The 16,699-nt window shown below is 47.8% G+C and overlaps 1 long non-coding RNA gene across 1 annotated transcript in view; it reads left to right on the top strand.

Moving 5' to 3' along the window:
* Nucleotides 1-16,699, top strand: part of LOC141097485 (uncharacterized) — a 159,143-nt gene that overhangs the window by 79,833 nt on the left and 62,611 nt on the right. The gene's annotated exons all lie outside the window — the stretch shown is intronic.

Here is a 16,699-nt window from a genome sequence, read left to right as displayed (position 1 = left end):
CAATGTGTTGGATTGTAAAATAAATGTTGACATTCAAAATTACAACTCATTCTGCAAAAAAACAAACCTTCGTAGGGCTACGAGGATGAACAGATATTATAACGCTAAGGCTCTTGAAAGGAGGGGAGGGAAAAAAGGAAAGGAAGCGCACCCTTTCAATAGCTTTACAAACTTCTACATAATGGACAATTAGCCGGTGTTTGCCGAGTCCTTGAACGTCGTGAATACGATCTCAAGTGAGAATTACTATACTTCAGCTTCAATACCATCACTACTAATCCAAGCCTACAGATCCCGGCATCAGAAGATTGCAAGGAGTTGGTTTACAAAGAAGCAATTAAGTACTTTGTTACGTGTTACAAAACCACTCAGCACTCAGAATATGTTGTGCAGTTATATGTATGTAGAATAGGTCCTATGTGAGATGCCTGTCCCTAATGCATCAGCCCACAGGCTGCGCCCCTGGGCAGAGGGGACACGATATTCTCCTTTTGTCCGCCCTCCCCCCACCTTTGTAATTCCCACAGTAAACATCGGCAGGCTCCGGCCACCTGCGGCTTTTGTAATGCATGTCTGGCCTGCCGCTTTTCTATTGGCCTGCCCTCTGTATCTGTGTGATATATTCTGTGTCCTGTGAGTAAAGTGTTGTCAGACTGGAAATACGTGGCAAAGCAGTGATCTTTTATATGCGCCCATGTAACCAAGGAATTCCAGGCAGCGTCATTCATTCAGACTCCAGCCAACGCAGAGCGGACCTCCGAAAACACAGGGTGGTACTGAAAGAGGTACTCCAGCTTGTGAGACCCCGTTACACTGATGGCAGACAGTGGGATATGATACCCCTTCTACAGGAGGAAAGGAATGAATGAAAAATAACTACCAGAAGTTAAAGAGGACTACATTAAAAGATCTGGTGGAAGCCCGAGGGTTGATCGCCAGCAACAAAACAAAAGCGGATTTGATAGCAGCCATCATGGAACACGACAGTGCAGCGCCCCCCAACGTGGATGTGGAGGAGACCAAATTCCAGAGGGAGGTAAAGAACAGACTGGCGTTCTATGGCCCAAACCCTGCAGTAGAGATCATACGAGAGGTGATGGCTGATGTGCGTACTGATCTGAAGGAAAAGATGGCCGAGCGGACCAGGATAGAGCTAGCCAAGATGGAGATGGCAGAGCGGACCAAAGTGGAGCTGGCCAAGATGGAGATGGCAGAGCGGAGAGAGGAGAGTCAGCGAGCAAGGGGAGCTCTGGCCTTCGACCAGGTACCTTCAACAGTAAGCCACAAAAAGATCCAGTATATTGCCTTCCGACAGTTGGGGGAGGCAGAGGAAGACATTGATGGCTTTCTGCAGGACTTTGAGCGGCAGTGTGCCCTTCATCAAGTGGAGCCGAAGGAACGGGTTCAGATTCTGGCCAGCAAGCTGACAGGCCGGGCAGTGGACGCCTATCGCACGGTACTGGATGAGGACTGTATGGACTATGACCGGATCAAAGAAGTGATCTTGGCCCGGTATGCGCTGACACCAGAGGCCTACCGCCAAAAGTTCCGCGGACTTATAAAACGCATAACTGATACCCACGCTGAATTACGGCGGTCACTGCTACAGTGGGTACAAGGGAGCCAAGCAACCACTAAGGAGGACGTCCTCCAGCTCTTCCTGTTAGAATGATTCTTTAATGGACTAAACCCTGAGACACAGGAATGGCTTCGGGACAGGCGGCCAACGACTCTTGAGGAAGCCGCTCGTCTGGCCGATGAACATCATGATGCCAGGAGGCCGCAGTTGTCCGGATCAAAGGTGGTCACTAGGGGCCCGCCCATGGACCTGGAGGGCCCCAAACCACCGAATATTGTAGGGGGACCAGCTAGAAACCCGGCCTACCACAGTCCCCCTGGGGCGCGATGCCACACCTGTCGTCAGCTGGGCCACCTGCAAAGACAATGTCCCAACCGGACTCAGCATACCCAGTGGCCAAAGGCAGGAACAGCTACCTTCAGCCAGGCTGCTGTACACTGCTACCAAGGCGAAGCTGACCTGGCATTGGGGGCTACGACTAACCAAGGGGTGGAAGAGATGGAGGAAGAGCTGCATGAAGTAGACCCTGTGCAGGCAGCCCGGGCAGATAATCGACAACAGCATCGACAGGTCGTGTGGGTTAATGGGAAACGTATGCAGGGACTAAGAGATTCTGGGGCAACTTTGACCCTTGTGAAGCCTCATCTCGTCCGGGACCAAGAGAAGACGGACCGGACAGTGGCAGTCCGTGTAGCAAGGGGAGCTATACATCGACTGCCCACTGCCAGGATTCACCTGAACTGGGGAGTCGGGGATGGCCATGTTGAGGTCGGCTTGATGGAGGATTTGGTGGACCCTCTGGCTGAGACCTATCCTGTGACCACCCGGAGACAAGCTCGAGCTGCGGAGGCGGAATCACACTCAGAGGAGGCTCAGGTAAGACATCCCAACCCTACACGTATTCACATAGCCAGACACATTTCTTGGGCCACCCCAGATGAATTTAAGAGGGAGTTACTTGAGGATCCTTCATTAGCGGGATATCGTGGGAAGGCACAGGAGGGGAGAGGAGTACTGGAAGGGGAACAGTTTGTATGGAAGCAGGGACTCCTCTACCGGATCACAGAGCAGCACCACACAGGGACAAGCCCCACTATAAAACAACAGCTGGTAGTTCCCAAGAAGTATAGGCAGGAGTTACTGCGCATCTCTCATGATATACCCTTGGCCGGGCACTTCGGCGTCAGTCGCACCAGGCATCGTCTGACACAAAACTTCTTTTGGCCGGGGTTGACCTATGATGTTCGTCAGTACTGCCAGACCTGTGACAGTTGTCAGCGCATTGGCAAGCGGGGGGATCGATGCAAGGCCAAATTACGCCCCCTCCCCATTGTGGATGAACCATTTAGCCGAGTAGCGGTCGATCTGATATAGCCGTTAGCCAAACCCAGTCCGTCCGGGAAAAAGTATATATTGACAGTGGTAGATTATGCCACACGGTATCCAGAGGCGGTTGAGTTGTTAGACCGGCTGGCGGGGGCAAAGTATTTGACCACCATCGATCTATGCAAAGGCTACTGGCAGATTCCCCTTAGTCCTGACGCTATTCCCAAGTCGGCATTTGTCACCCCATTCGGCTTATTCCAGTTTCGAGTTATGCCATTCGGGATGAAGAATGCCCCGGCGACCTTCCAGAGGCTGGCTGACCGGCTTCTGGATGGTCTCCAGGACTATGCTTGTGCCTACCTGGACGACATCGCCATCTACAGTGCGACATGGGAAGAGCATCTAAATCACCTAGAGACAGTATTGGACAGGATCCACCAGGCCGGAATCACCCTGAACCCAAACAAGTGTCACGTGGGCAAAGCAGAGGTTCAGTATTTAGGGCATTGGGTGGGAAGTGGGAAACAGCGACCAGAACCAGCCAAGATTGAGGCCATAGCCAAATGGCCCATCCCATGCACTAAAACCCAGGTCATGGCGTTTCTAGGGACAGCGGGGTATTACAGGAAATTTGTTCCCAATTACAGCAGCGTAGCCAAGCCCCTCACTGATCTGACCCGTAAGAACCAACCCCGCCAGGTAACCTGGACCTCAGAGTGTGAGGAACCATTCTGCTAACTAAAGGACTCCCTCACCAATACCCCTATATTGGCCGCACCCGATCCAACTAAATGTTTCCTGGTTCACACAGACACTTCTATGTTTGGATTGGGGGCAGTACTGAGCCAAGTCGGGCCGGACGGCCAAGAACACCCGGTAGCTTACCTGAGTCGGAAACTACTGCCCCGTGAAGTAAGCTATGCGGCCATCGAGAAGGAGTGCCTGGCGGTAGTATGGGCACTCAAGAGGTTGCAACCATATTTGTATGGACGACAGTTTTCCCTCCTAACGGACCATAATCCCCTAGTCTGGCTTAATCGGGTCTCCGGAGACAACGCCAGATTGCTGCGGTGGAGTTTAGCCCTACAACCTCTGAACTTCACCATCCACCACAGACCCGGCAAACAAAACGGTAACGCCGATGGACTAAGTCGACAAACGGAACTTGTACCAACCCCATAAACTTCGGTCATCCCCAAACCGATCCGTTGAGGATCAGACTGTGTATGCCGATCGCGTCGCTGAAAAGGGGAGCCGTGTTACGTGTTACAGAACCACTCAGCACCCAGAATATGTTGTGCAGTTATATGTATGTATAATAGGTTCCATGTGAGATGCATGTCCCTAATGCATCAGCCCACAGGATGCGCCCCTGGGCAGAGGGGACACGATATTCTCCTTTTGTCCGCCCTCCCCCCACCTTTGTAATTCCCACAGTAAACATCGGCAGGCTCCGGCCACCTGCGGCTTTTGTAACGCAAGTCTGGCCTGCTGGCCTTTTCTATTGGCCTGCCCTCTGTATCTGTGTGATATATTCTGTGTCCTGTGAGTAAAGTGTTGTCAGACTGGAAATACGTGGAGAAGCAGTGATCTTTTTTTATGCGCCCATGTAACAAAGGAATTCCAGCCAGCGTCATTCATTCAGACTCCAGCCAACGCAGAGCGGACCTCCGAAAACACGGGGTGGTACTGAAAGAGGTACTCCAGCTTGTGAGACCCCGTTACATACTTAATGGCTATTGTTCAGTTGGCTTGTGTGGGGGTAAAGACGTAACTCCAAGTTCCTGCAAAAACAAGTTATACAAGAAACACTTACGATCGGTATGAATGTGACCCCCCACTGAGGGACTAGTAGTAATTCAGGTCACAAAAATACAGATTTTCCGACAAGGGATTGGAAATTGTTTTGGACCGACATAGTTACCAACATTGGTGTAAATACGTTTCCAATCCAATTTTGACCAAAACCCCCCCTTTTTTGACCCTGGACCCCTCAAATTTGATAGAACTGCAGCCAAAAAAAAAATTGCCACTCCACTACAATGGCTGAGATCGGAAATGACCCAGATACCAGTTCTTTAACTCCTTTAATTGCCACAGCTAATATTAAAGCGTTCTAGACATCAGTAGGGGGCCCCCTACGTCACCCCAAGAGTGTCACAGGGCAACCAGGAGTAAATAACAATTTTTGCACTCTTATTAGGTCCTGCCAGGGACTCTATCCAGCCAGCTTCAGCATCATTGTGCTCTGCGTGGGTGGACCAAGTCAGAACAGATAGACACTGGTCACATTCTCTGTGGGAGGAACTAAGACTGCATTTCAGGACTGTCTTTTTACTTTTTGCCTGGTGGTCCTTCTGCACAACTAAGCAGCAGTTTCTTCATCGCCTCAAAGCTGGCTCCTGTGGCTGCTTGGATCCTGGCTGCTAACGGGGTGAGTGTCCAATAGATAATAATTGTTTCAGCATCCCAGTGCACGCTGGGATACTCAAATGAGTTGTGATCAGGGGGCAGAAGCTGCAGTCACTGCGGCAACCTCTGCTCCTTCCTGAAACTAAGCATCATCAGTGACTTCCGGTTCGGGGCTGGGCTAGTCCCTGCTCTACAGAGCATGCGTCAGATGTCAATTCCAACGTACATTCAATAGGATCTTGTCACTGTGCACTGTTCTTCTCAGTGCACAGTGACAGTGCTCTCTCTCACCAGCTCTGATCAGAAGTGACAAGCCGGCAACAGAGTGAACTATCAGTGCGCATTGTAAGGAGAACACGAGCAGCAAGCAGAGAGCAACGCGACCCCCACAAGTGACGTCACAGTGACAAGATCCTACATAGCATTTGTCAAAATTGAGAACACACACGCTTCATTTCAAGGTGGGGGCATAGGCTGCGGCAGTGACTGTGACCTCTACCCCACGATGCCAACTCAGGGATTTTCTAAGAATTCTCAAACAAAGCGTCATCAAATAGGAAATCGTAAAAAAAAAAATTGAGGGTAAAACTGGGCTGTAAAAACAATTATTTTCACATATGAATATTAATATCTCTCACAAAGGCAAAAGTCAAGAGGAGTCGTATGAAGCAGGCTCTCACACTGAGCACTCTCCATACCTGGTGAGGGACAACTATTTTTCACAGCAAACACCCACTGTGACTGCATCTTGCCCTGATAGCAGCAGTTTAACCCTTTAGATGCTGTAATGCCTCATCCGTCATGTTATTGGACCCTGAAACTACTCCATACGAGTTTCACTATGCTGAGATTTTTACTGTTCCTGTCGGCGACTGCCCAAACTCGGCACCTTGAAAAAGAGCAGCGAAACGCGCGTCGGTGGCGTGGGGCTTTGGTCTTGATTCATATCGCTTATGGGTAAGCACTTGGGGCATTTATTTATGATGTATATTTAATTGTATTTTGGCTGGTTCCAACAGTGGGGGATTTAGTACATATACTGGCCAGTACTTTTACAATCTATTCCCATGGTGGTATAATGCACTTTGGCATTTTTTACATGGTATTTAATCTGTGACCTTGCCTTCATTACCTGATCCTTTTGTATGTATTCATGTTTGTGACAATTGTCTAATAAAATTATATATATTTTATATTCTTTGGACTACTCCTTATGGTGTCTTTGGTTATCAAGTTCTAATGTGGAGTGTCCTGTGGAAGCCCTCTATTACCTATCACTGATATGGGTCGAGTGGGTGTTCTATCATACATTGTGCTTTGGATGGTTTGTTATTAGCTTGCCCTGATATCAGCAGTTTAACCTTTTAGATGCAGTAATGCCTCATCCATCATGTTATTGGACCCTGAAACTACTCCATACGAGTTTCACTATGCTGAGATTTTTACTGTTCCTGTCGGCGACTGCCCAAACTCTGTGCCTCAACTCCGATGTGTAACCACCAAGCTCTGTACCTCAACTCTGATGTGATATAAAGCAAAGTTGACTGCACAACAGCCAACTTTGGTTTACGTACTTCATTTAAATGGAGTTTTTTTTAGACAGTCACTATCATTTCAATAAACTTTGCACAAGCAAGCGACTTTAAAGTCAGATTTGCAATTCTAGAATAGGAAGCAACATCATAAAAAAATTGATGCTAAACATCAATTAAGAGCAATTATTACACAATGATCAGAAGGGAAGAAGTTTTATGGAAGATATAAAGCAGATGAAATATCTCTAGGTGTCAAAGCGGAAGATTACAGAGGAAAACATCCAAAAGTGGAAAAATTAATGCTAGCAAAAAAAGGCATATTACACTACTACTACTCAGGGGCGGCCATACCAACGATGCAGGGTCGATATATGACCAAACTACTCTCATAATTAAAGTCGTGACAGGCAGTGAGTGTTCCTGCAGCTCCGCTGCCTACCGGAGAAGATGGCAGCAGCGCTGCAGGAAACTTCGCACATTCCCTCTGACGCAGGCGCGCACGGTGTGAGGACGTCAGCGCACTGCCTGCGTCATTTAGAAAGTAACGAAGAGGGTGAGGAAGGCCGCTATCAATATTAGGCACTATTATTACTAGATATAAAATGATGGCATAAGGGGCATCATCTGACCAGAAGACCTGTCCATCAGCCTCCTCCATTGAAAAAGTAGTTTTACCATGTTCCATCAGCAGTCATTGGATTTTATATCTAATGAAAGAAGGAAAATAAAGAGAGGGTGCTATGAATACCAAAAATAACTATAATTTAATATATAAGGGATGGCGTTTTACATAACAAGAGAGGACACTATATAATAAGCGACAGCGCCATAAATAACTAGAGAGGATATTACGCAATAGGGGACGGTGCTATACATAGTAATAGAGGAAAATATGTAACATATATACACAGTATATATAAGTTGTAGTTTTGTCACAGTTAAAGAAGAGGGGCCCAAACACATGTCTTGCATAGTGGCCCCAAGCTGTCAGTGTCCACCCCTGCTACCAATACTCATACAGTAGCAACACACACTGACTGCTACTGGTCACCTTTTGAATTCCGTATATAATACTCAAAATCAAAAGCAATGGGTAATTTGCTGTTGCTGTTTTTCTTCTTTTTTTTTCTTTCACCGTTATTATAGCCACAAGATTGCTCTCAGGGGTCTTACCATTATTAATGCACACTGCTATATCTATAGTGGCACTGACTTACCGCCAGCTGAGCGAGCTCAATACCTTAGCCAACAAAAGCCACGTTTTTATTTCTATTTTTTGCTGTTTTCTCACTATTCCAGGGCCTAAAAGCAATATCATAAAAAATGAATGCCGAATATTCGCTTACAGACATTATTGTCTTCAGGAAAAATGTAATAATTACGCCATGAAGTGACAAGAGAGATGAGCGAATTTATTCGGATTTTGGCCCCGAATCTGATTTTGACATATTTGAACAATATTCGTGCAGAATGTATGCTTGATGATCGGTTCCAAACATCTTCGGTAATTTCTACTCCCACTGACTCTAATGACGTTCGGCAAAGCAAAAACAATATTCGATGCCGATCGTATTCAGAACCGAATATGTTCATCTTTACTGACAAGAAAATGTTTTATGGATGAAATAAAGTACTATAAGAGGACGGCCTGCAAATACTAGAATATTAATTCCAGTAAAATAATAAAAATAAATATAATAGTAAATGAAGATAATAATAGTAATAATACTGTAATGATAGTAATGATTGTATCTGTTCATAGAACCCTGCAGCACACACTGACCTCTGCTGGTTACAATAGGAATTACATATGGCCTTTTAGCTTGACTTTGGCTGGTTTGCAAGTCTTTTCTCAGTAATTCCATAATGGCTGACTAGGGCTGCAATGTCATCTTCACAATTATAATCGGGAATACAGCTCTACATCAGCAACATGAAACAGGGATTCTCTTCTTTGAATCCTTTCCCAAGCTTTGAACCCCTTAAAGGGATGGTCTGGTCGAAATCGATAACTGTGTGACTGCAGACTTATGAATCCCCCCAGCACACGCACTGTGTGCTACGGGGATTCACCGGTTTCTGAGCCAGGACCTGAGGGTATGTATGCGCTATACATACTCCCGGCCAGTGTGCAATGCGGCCTCACTTCCATACACTTGTATGGAGTAAGCCCACGCCCTTTAGTCGGCCATACCCACTGGACGGCCGTATCACTACTCGGGGCGCAGCCTCATTCAACATAAGTATATGGAGCAAAGCCTCACTTGGTTGGGAGTATGTGAAACATACCAAGACTCGATTTGGACCGGACAACCCCTTTAAGGCCTGAAAATTTTAATGAAAGCGATTTTATATTTTTAGATCTAGTATTCTTCCCTGTAAGGGTGGTGGGTAACATTCTGACTTGGGTAGCTCAGACTAAAGAAGGATGACATTGGAGTCTTTGATTTTGCCTGCATCTGTTGTTCTTGCTCCTCATAGGCGGATCCTGCAGCTCCTCCACCAATCACAACACTTGCTCCTCGGAAAAGTGAAAATACATAAGATTATTGGCTATGGTGTGGTTTTATATTATCTGGGGGAGGTGGTTTGCATGTTTTGCTTGCCACAGTCTCTGGAGGTGGGCTACATTTCTATTTTGCTACTTATCATGAGCTTCGCTAGCTGCTATTAGAAAACATACAGGTATATATCAGTTTTTTTTGGACTGGAAAGAAGAGGCCTGAGATCAGGCCATTCACAAGAAGCCTTCAGTCCTATGATATGGCCACCCCACCATCTTTTTATCCTTAAGGAAGTTATGGATCATATCATATTAGCTCTGTGCCCCTCACTCCACTCTCTGCTCAGGAATCATGTGTGTAATGTGTATATAATGTGTGTAATATATATGTATGCTATATTTACATATTTGTGTAATGTTTCTATGCATATATATATACAGTGGGGCAAAAAAGTATTTAGTCAGTCAGCAATAGTGCAAGTTCCACCACTTAAAAAGATGAGAGGCGTCTGTAATTTACATCATAGGTAGACCTCAACTATGGGAGACAAACTGAGAAAAAAAATCCAGAAAATCACATTGTCTGTTTTTTTTTCATTTTATTTGCATATTATGGTGGAAAATAAGTATTTGGTCAGAAACAAAATTTCATCTCAATACTTTGTGATATATCCTTTGTTGGCAATGACAGAGGTCAAACGTTTTCTGTAAGTCTTCAAAAGGTTGCCACACACTGTTGTTGGTATGTTGGCCCATTCCTCCGTGCAGATCTCCTCTAGAGCAGTGATGTTTTTGGCTTTTCGCCTTGGCAACACGGACTTTCAACTCCCTCCAAAGGTTTTTTATAGGGTTGAGATCTGGAGACTGGCTAGGCCACTCCAGGACCTTGAAATGCTTCTTACGAAGCCACTCCTTCGTTGCCCTGGCGGTGTGCTTTGGATCATTGTCATGTTGAAAGACCCAGCCACGTTTCATCTTCAATGCCCTTGCTGATGGAAGGAGGTTTGCACTTAAAATCTCACGATACATGGCCCCATTCATTCTTTCATGTACCCGGATCAGTCGTCCTGGCCCCTTTGCAGAGAAACAGGCCCAAAGCATGATGTTTCCACCACCATGCTTTACAGTAGGTATGGTGTTTGATGGATGCAACGCAGTATTCTTTTTCCTCCAAACACGACAAGTTGTGTTTCTACCAAACAGTTCCAGTTTGGTTTCATCAGACCATACGACATTCTCCCAAAACTCCTCTGGATCATCCAAATGCTCTCTAGCAAACTTCAGACGGGCCCGGACATGTACAGGCTTAAGCAGTGGGACACGTCTGGCACTGCAGGATCTGAGTCCATGGTGGCGTAGTGTGTTACTTATGGTAGGCCTTGTTACATTGGTCCCAGCTCTCTGCAGTTCATTCACTAGGTCCCCCCGCGTGGTTCTGGGATTTTTGCTCACCGTTCTTGTGATCATTCTGACCCCACGGGGTGGGATTTTGCGTGGAGCACCAGATCGAGGGAGATTATCAGTGGTCTTGTATGTCTTCCATTTTCTAATTATTGCTCCCACAGTTGATTTCTTCACTCCAAGCTGGTTGGCTATTGCAGATTCAGTCTATTGCAGATACAATTTTGTTTCTGGTGTCCTTTGACAGCTCTTTGGTCTTCACCATAGTGGAGTTTGGAGTCAGACTGTTTGAGGGTGTGCACAGGTGTCTTTTTATACTGATAACAAGTTTAAACAGGTGCCATTACTACAGGTAATGAGTGGAGGAAAGAGGAGACTCTTAAAGAAGAAGTTACAGGTCTGTGAGAGCCAGAAATCTTGATTGCTTGTTTCTGACCAAATACTTATTTTCCACCATAATATGCAAATAAAATGAAAAAAAAACAGACAATGTGATTTTCTGGATTTTTTTTTCTCAGTTTGTCTCCCATAGTTGAGGTCTACCTATGATGTAAACTACAGACGCCTCTCATCTTTTTAAGTGGTGGAACTTGCACTATTGCTGACTGACTAAATACTTTTTTGCCCCTATATATATATATATATATATATATATATATATATATATATATATATATATATATATATTGTAGGGATGTGACTCGCTCAGGTGCAGCGGGAGACAATCATGAGGCAGGTTCTTCCCAAAGTTCATGAGGTTTATTTGCTCCATAAACCATAACTCAGCGTATCACCAAAATAGCCTCTATCTTAGGCACAAAAGAACATAAACGTCCGTGGCTTCAGACTCGGACCGAGAGTCTCAGCACATGCTGGGAGGTGTAGTCCTCCCCATATACAACTAATATACATAGGCCAGGGCAATGTCCAGAGCAGCGCTCTATCTGCAGCCGCAGACACAGGAAGGCTTCTCCTTCCTTGGAACACAGACCACTCTCTGTAGTGTCCCACCTGGACACATGGAAGTCTGTCCACACTCTGACAGACTCCCTCCACTCTCTCACATGTGCCAAACACCTCAATTACATAGCCCTGTAACCACACCCAAAGGGGATCACATGGCTATGACATCACCAAAGGTTGTATAGACACACAGGCTTCCCTGATACAGTGTAACAGAAAGGTCAGCAGTACCTCTGCTGATCAATACACCCTGGAGCCTGCATCCCAAGGCCACCCACCTTGAGACCCACAATGGTCATTTAGGACCCTGCTCCTGTTACCACACTGAATGTGCCTGTACACCCGTCCTGGGACACCCACACAGCGCCCCCTAGCCGCCACAGTGGTAACTACACCACATACCTCCCCCCTCTGTTCAAACTTGTGGGGTTGAACACATGACATCACCCAGGTATCTTGAGACCTGGCACCCATGTCACCTTGCCCTACAAGTCGAGAGGACCATCTCCGTCTGTTTCGGTAGTCAAACTGCCTCATATTCACGTTAGGCCTCCCCCGCCCCCAGCGGTCAGTATCTCGGCCTTGGGCTTTGGCCTTCCCGTCAACGTCCGTCAGTGTGATCAGACACTCTTTAGTCTCCACCTGTTTGCAGTGCGCTCCGTCACCCGACCTTTCTCTCACCGGCCGGCTCTCCCAGTTCACACTGTCATGAGTCCCACGTCCAGCTGGGCCAACTGGCTGGTCTGAGTCTGACCCTCTGTCACTATGTCCACCACCGGGTCTCGTGCCTATGCTACTACGATTAGAACGGCCACTTGCGGACTCTCGACGTTCTTGCCTTCGACTACCTGTCCTTTCATTCCTTGGAGGATCCCTTCGGGTCCTTACACCTTGGGTTGGAGGTGGACGCCACCTGACGTTCTCTATCTGCTCATTCATCTGCAGTCGATCCTGTCTTAGCTGCTCAATCTCCTTCAGGTACGCTACCCGATATTCCAGGAGCATGCGAAGCTTCCCAATGCTTTCCACCGAACCAACCACAATGACAGGAACCATGTCATCTTCAATAACGACTTGGATTTCACCAGCAGGTGGGATCCTCACTCTCTTCACACAGGATCGATTCACCATCTCCTGCATCACCTTTCCAAGTCTGCCAACGACTTTCCCCACCAGATTTCTGGGTACCGGAATTATGTCTTCCACAAAGCCCAGCCGACTTTGTGCTTCCCTTGCAAGCTCCAGACGTCGAGCGGCTTTCCTATTACGCTCCACAAGCATCTGTTTCGTGCGGAGACATTGTAGGTGCATCTCCTTCAGGACAGCCACCCTTCTCTCTGTGTCTTCCGTTTCTGCCAGTATCACCAACTGGTCTGTTTCTGGTGCCCAGCTCACACTATAGGCCTTTACTGCCTTTTTAAAGGTCTCATGCACACCTTCGCTGGCACACGCTTCTCGCACGTCTTCGGGTACCTCCATCACGCACTTGAAGGTCATGGACTTGCTCTCATCCTGGACAGATGGCTCTGGGTTCCCCACGGACACTTCCCTCAAGGTATCTGCCAAGACCGGGTGACTGTCTTGTGCAGCTCTTGGTTCACCATCTTCCTGAGATTTACAGTCTTCAGGACCCTTTTCCAAGATGGGCTTTGGCAGTTCTGCCTTGCTATCAGTCGGGCACGGCCGCTGTACATCTTCACCCATCCACTTCTTCTGCAGAAGACCTTTTACTACTCCACTGAGTTCTTGCAGAACTTTATCTCGCTCCTCTGCCAGGTAGCGACGCTGATCCTCTCTCCTGAGAATCTCCTGTTGATGCTTCTCTTGGGCCTCTCTGAGCACCTCCATATCTTCCAACAGGGTCTTGTTCATGGTTTTACATGCTGACAGGTGACCTCTGAGCTCAGAGACTTCCTTCTCCAGCTCATCCACTCTGTGCTCAGCTGCTTGCCTTAGGACTCTTTCCCGTTCGACATGTTCTGTTACAGTCTCCTTTATCAGCTGTATCTCATGATCTTGTTCTCTTTTGGCCAGCACGTGTCTCACCACTACCTCTTTAATTATATCATCAAAGGGTACCACTGGGTCAGTCACACCAGTCGAGTGAACCCTCCAGTTACCGTCCAGCACCAATGTGTCTAGTCCAGTAGTCTCATCTCCCAGCCCACCATCTGTCTTTTCACGAGACGTCAGGTCCGTCAGTTGGGCAGATGTACTTCTTCCTCTGGTCAGTTCTACTTCTGACCTGTCCATGTCAGGAGCCGTCACTGTCTCAGTGTCCGCTGGCCCCACAGTCGAAGCATCTCCATCATCCGACCAAATGTCATCAAACAAAAGAAAGTCCCGGCCCCTCTCCCAGGCATAGACTAAGTCCCGTGGTATCCCTCTAACTTGGCACTCACCACCTTTGGTCCCCTCAAACACTACTGTGTCTACTGCGTAGTTCACCGTGACCCCGTGTTTACAGCGAACCCTGATGTTTTTCTCGGTCAGAGAGAAAACGAGAGGCGTTCCTGTCAGAGTCACCTGACTCTCTGAGTCCAGCCGACCAAAGGCTCCTTCCCGGTGCAGCATCACTGTACACATCTGTGGCCCGTCATTACTACCTGGAAAGGATATTCCACATTCTGAAAAAGACCTGCACATACACTGCGGTACTCCAGACGTACCTACTGAGTCACCTAGTGCTGTCACTTCTTCAAACTTGGCCCCTTTCTGGACCACCACCCCGCTTTGGGTTGCCACTCCAATTTGGGTCACCGCCCCCTTTTGGGACTCCACCTCCTTTTGGGTCATCACTCCAACTTGGGTCACCGCCCCCTTTTGGGACTCCACCCCTTTTTGGGTCACCACTCCAATTTGGGTCACCGCCCCCTTTTGGGTCACCGTCCCCTTTTGGGTCACCGCCCCCTTTTGGGTCACCGCCCCCTTTTGGGTCACCGCCCCCTTTTGGGTCACCGCCCCCTTTTGGGATTTCCCCATGTCCGTCCTGCAGAACCTCTTAGGCCACAGTTCACACAGTACAGTTTGTCTTTTAACGATACCACACAAGTCTTTGCTGGCACCACCACAGCTCCTGCTGTCACTGATCACCGGCACCTCCGGCTGCTGTTCACACACATACACAGCGGCTGGTGTCACTGCAGCTCCTGCTGCGCCATCTTCGTGGACCCGCCGATCCACCGGAAGCCGCTTGTCACCTTCGTAACCCCGCCGGGTCACTGGAAGCCGCTTGTCACCCCTTAATAGTTGTGTAAAGCCACAACTGCTGTATCCGCTTAGTCACATGCAATAAAGCTGCAGCAGGATGGTGTAGACAGACAGCGTCTGCTACCAATGCTCCCAGGGCAGATCCCTTAAAGAAAACACCAGGTCCCTGTGCTGCGAGACCTTCGTGACCCCACTGAGCCACAGCAAGCACTTTCAGGTTTTTGCAGAGAAAACGAGGAAAGAGAAAAAAAAGAAAAAAAAAACACATGCACAGTCTCTCACGTGTCCTGTTCGTGTGTCACTCAGGACGTACCGTCTCCACCTGAGACCGTCCAACACACAGGGCACACCGGGTGCTATTCAGGGAGCAGCCCTCCTCCCAGGGTCTCCCAACACACCAGCCTCACCAGGTCCAGGGGCTCAGCGGGTGCTCTTCAGGACATCCGTCTCCGCCTGAGACTGCCCAACACACGCCTCACCAGGTCCAAGGTCATATCACGTGTTCCAGGGATCCGATTCCTCTCCCAGAACCTCCCAACACTGACCCTCCAGGACCTTGCTCACTGACCCCTCCAGGAACACAGTCTCTCACTGACCCTGGTCAGTGCAACACAGACTCCTGTCTGTTACCTGTGTCGGCCACACAGGTTCCTGGACGCCTCTTCTCCTCAGAGGTATCCCACAAATTTTAATACAGTCACTTTCTCTGACCTCAGTCAGTATTACTCACAGTTGTCAGACCGTCTGCTCTCCTGGCTCAAAATCGCCAGCGCTGCCACACGTGCTTCTGGGAATCGCTGCCCGCATTCTCCACCAATTGTAGGGATGTGACTCGCTCAGGTGCAGCGGGAGACAATCATGAGGCAGGTTCTTCCCAAAGTTCATGAGGTTTATTTGCTCCATAAACCATAACTCAGCGTATCACCAAAATAGCCTCTATCTTAGGCACAAAAGAACATAAACGTCCGTGGCTTCAGACTCGGACCGAGAGTCTCAGCACATGCTGGGAGGTGTAGTCCTCCCCATATACAACTAATATACATAGGCCAGGGCAATGTCCAGAGCAGCGCTCTATCTGCAGCCGCAGACACAGGAAGGCTTCTCCTTCCTTGGAACACAGACCACTCTCTGTAGTGTCCCACCTGGACACATGGAAGTCTGTCCACACTCTGACAGACTCCCTCCACTCTCTCACATGTGCCAAACACCTCAATTACATAGCCCTGTAACCACACCCAAAGGGGATCACATGGCTATGACATCACCAAAGGTTGTATAGACACACAGGCTTCCCTGATACAGTGTAACAGAAAGGTCAGCAGTACCTCTGCTGATCAATACACCCTGGAGCCTGCATCCCAAGGCCACCCACCTTGAGACCCACAATGGTCATTTAGGACCCTGCTCCTGTTACCACACTGAATGTGCCTGTACACCCGTCCTGGGACACCCACACAGCGCCCCCTAGCCGACACAGTGGTAACTACACCACAATATATATATATATATATATATATATGTATTCTAAATTTATATTGATAGCATTATTTACCTACTGTATATGGCAGCATTATTTTTTGTATAGCGCATGGTAGTGGTATTATTTATTAGAACTGAAAATGGCAGCACTATTTTTACATAGCAGTATTACGGTGGTATTATTTATTAGTGCTGTATGGCGGTATTATTTATTTGTGCCGGTCTATGCCATCTACATGCTTATATCCACTCCATGAATACTCTGCCCTTGACTTAATGTAACTTAATGTG

The sequence above is a fragment of the Dendrobates tinctorius genome, unplaced genomic scaffold, assembly GCF_039654945.1.
Source record: "Dendrobates tinctorius isolate UK_male_01 unplaced genomic scaffold, ASM3965494v1 ptg000084l, whole genome shotgun sequence".
In the NCBI taxonomy this organism is placed as follows: domain Eukaryota; kingdom Metazoa; phylum Chordata; class Amphibia; order Anura; family Dendrobatidae; genus Dendrobates; species Dendrobates tinctorius.
Note: the sequence above shows the minus strand (reverse complement) of the source record. Positions and strands in the feature narration are given on the sequence as shown.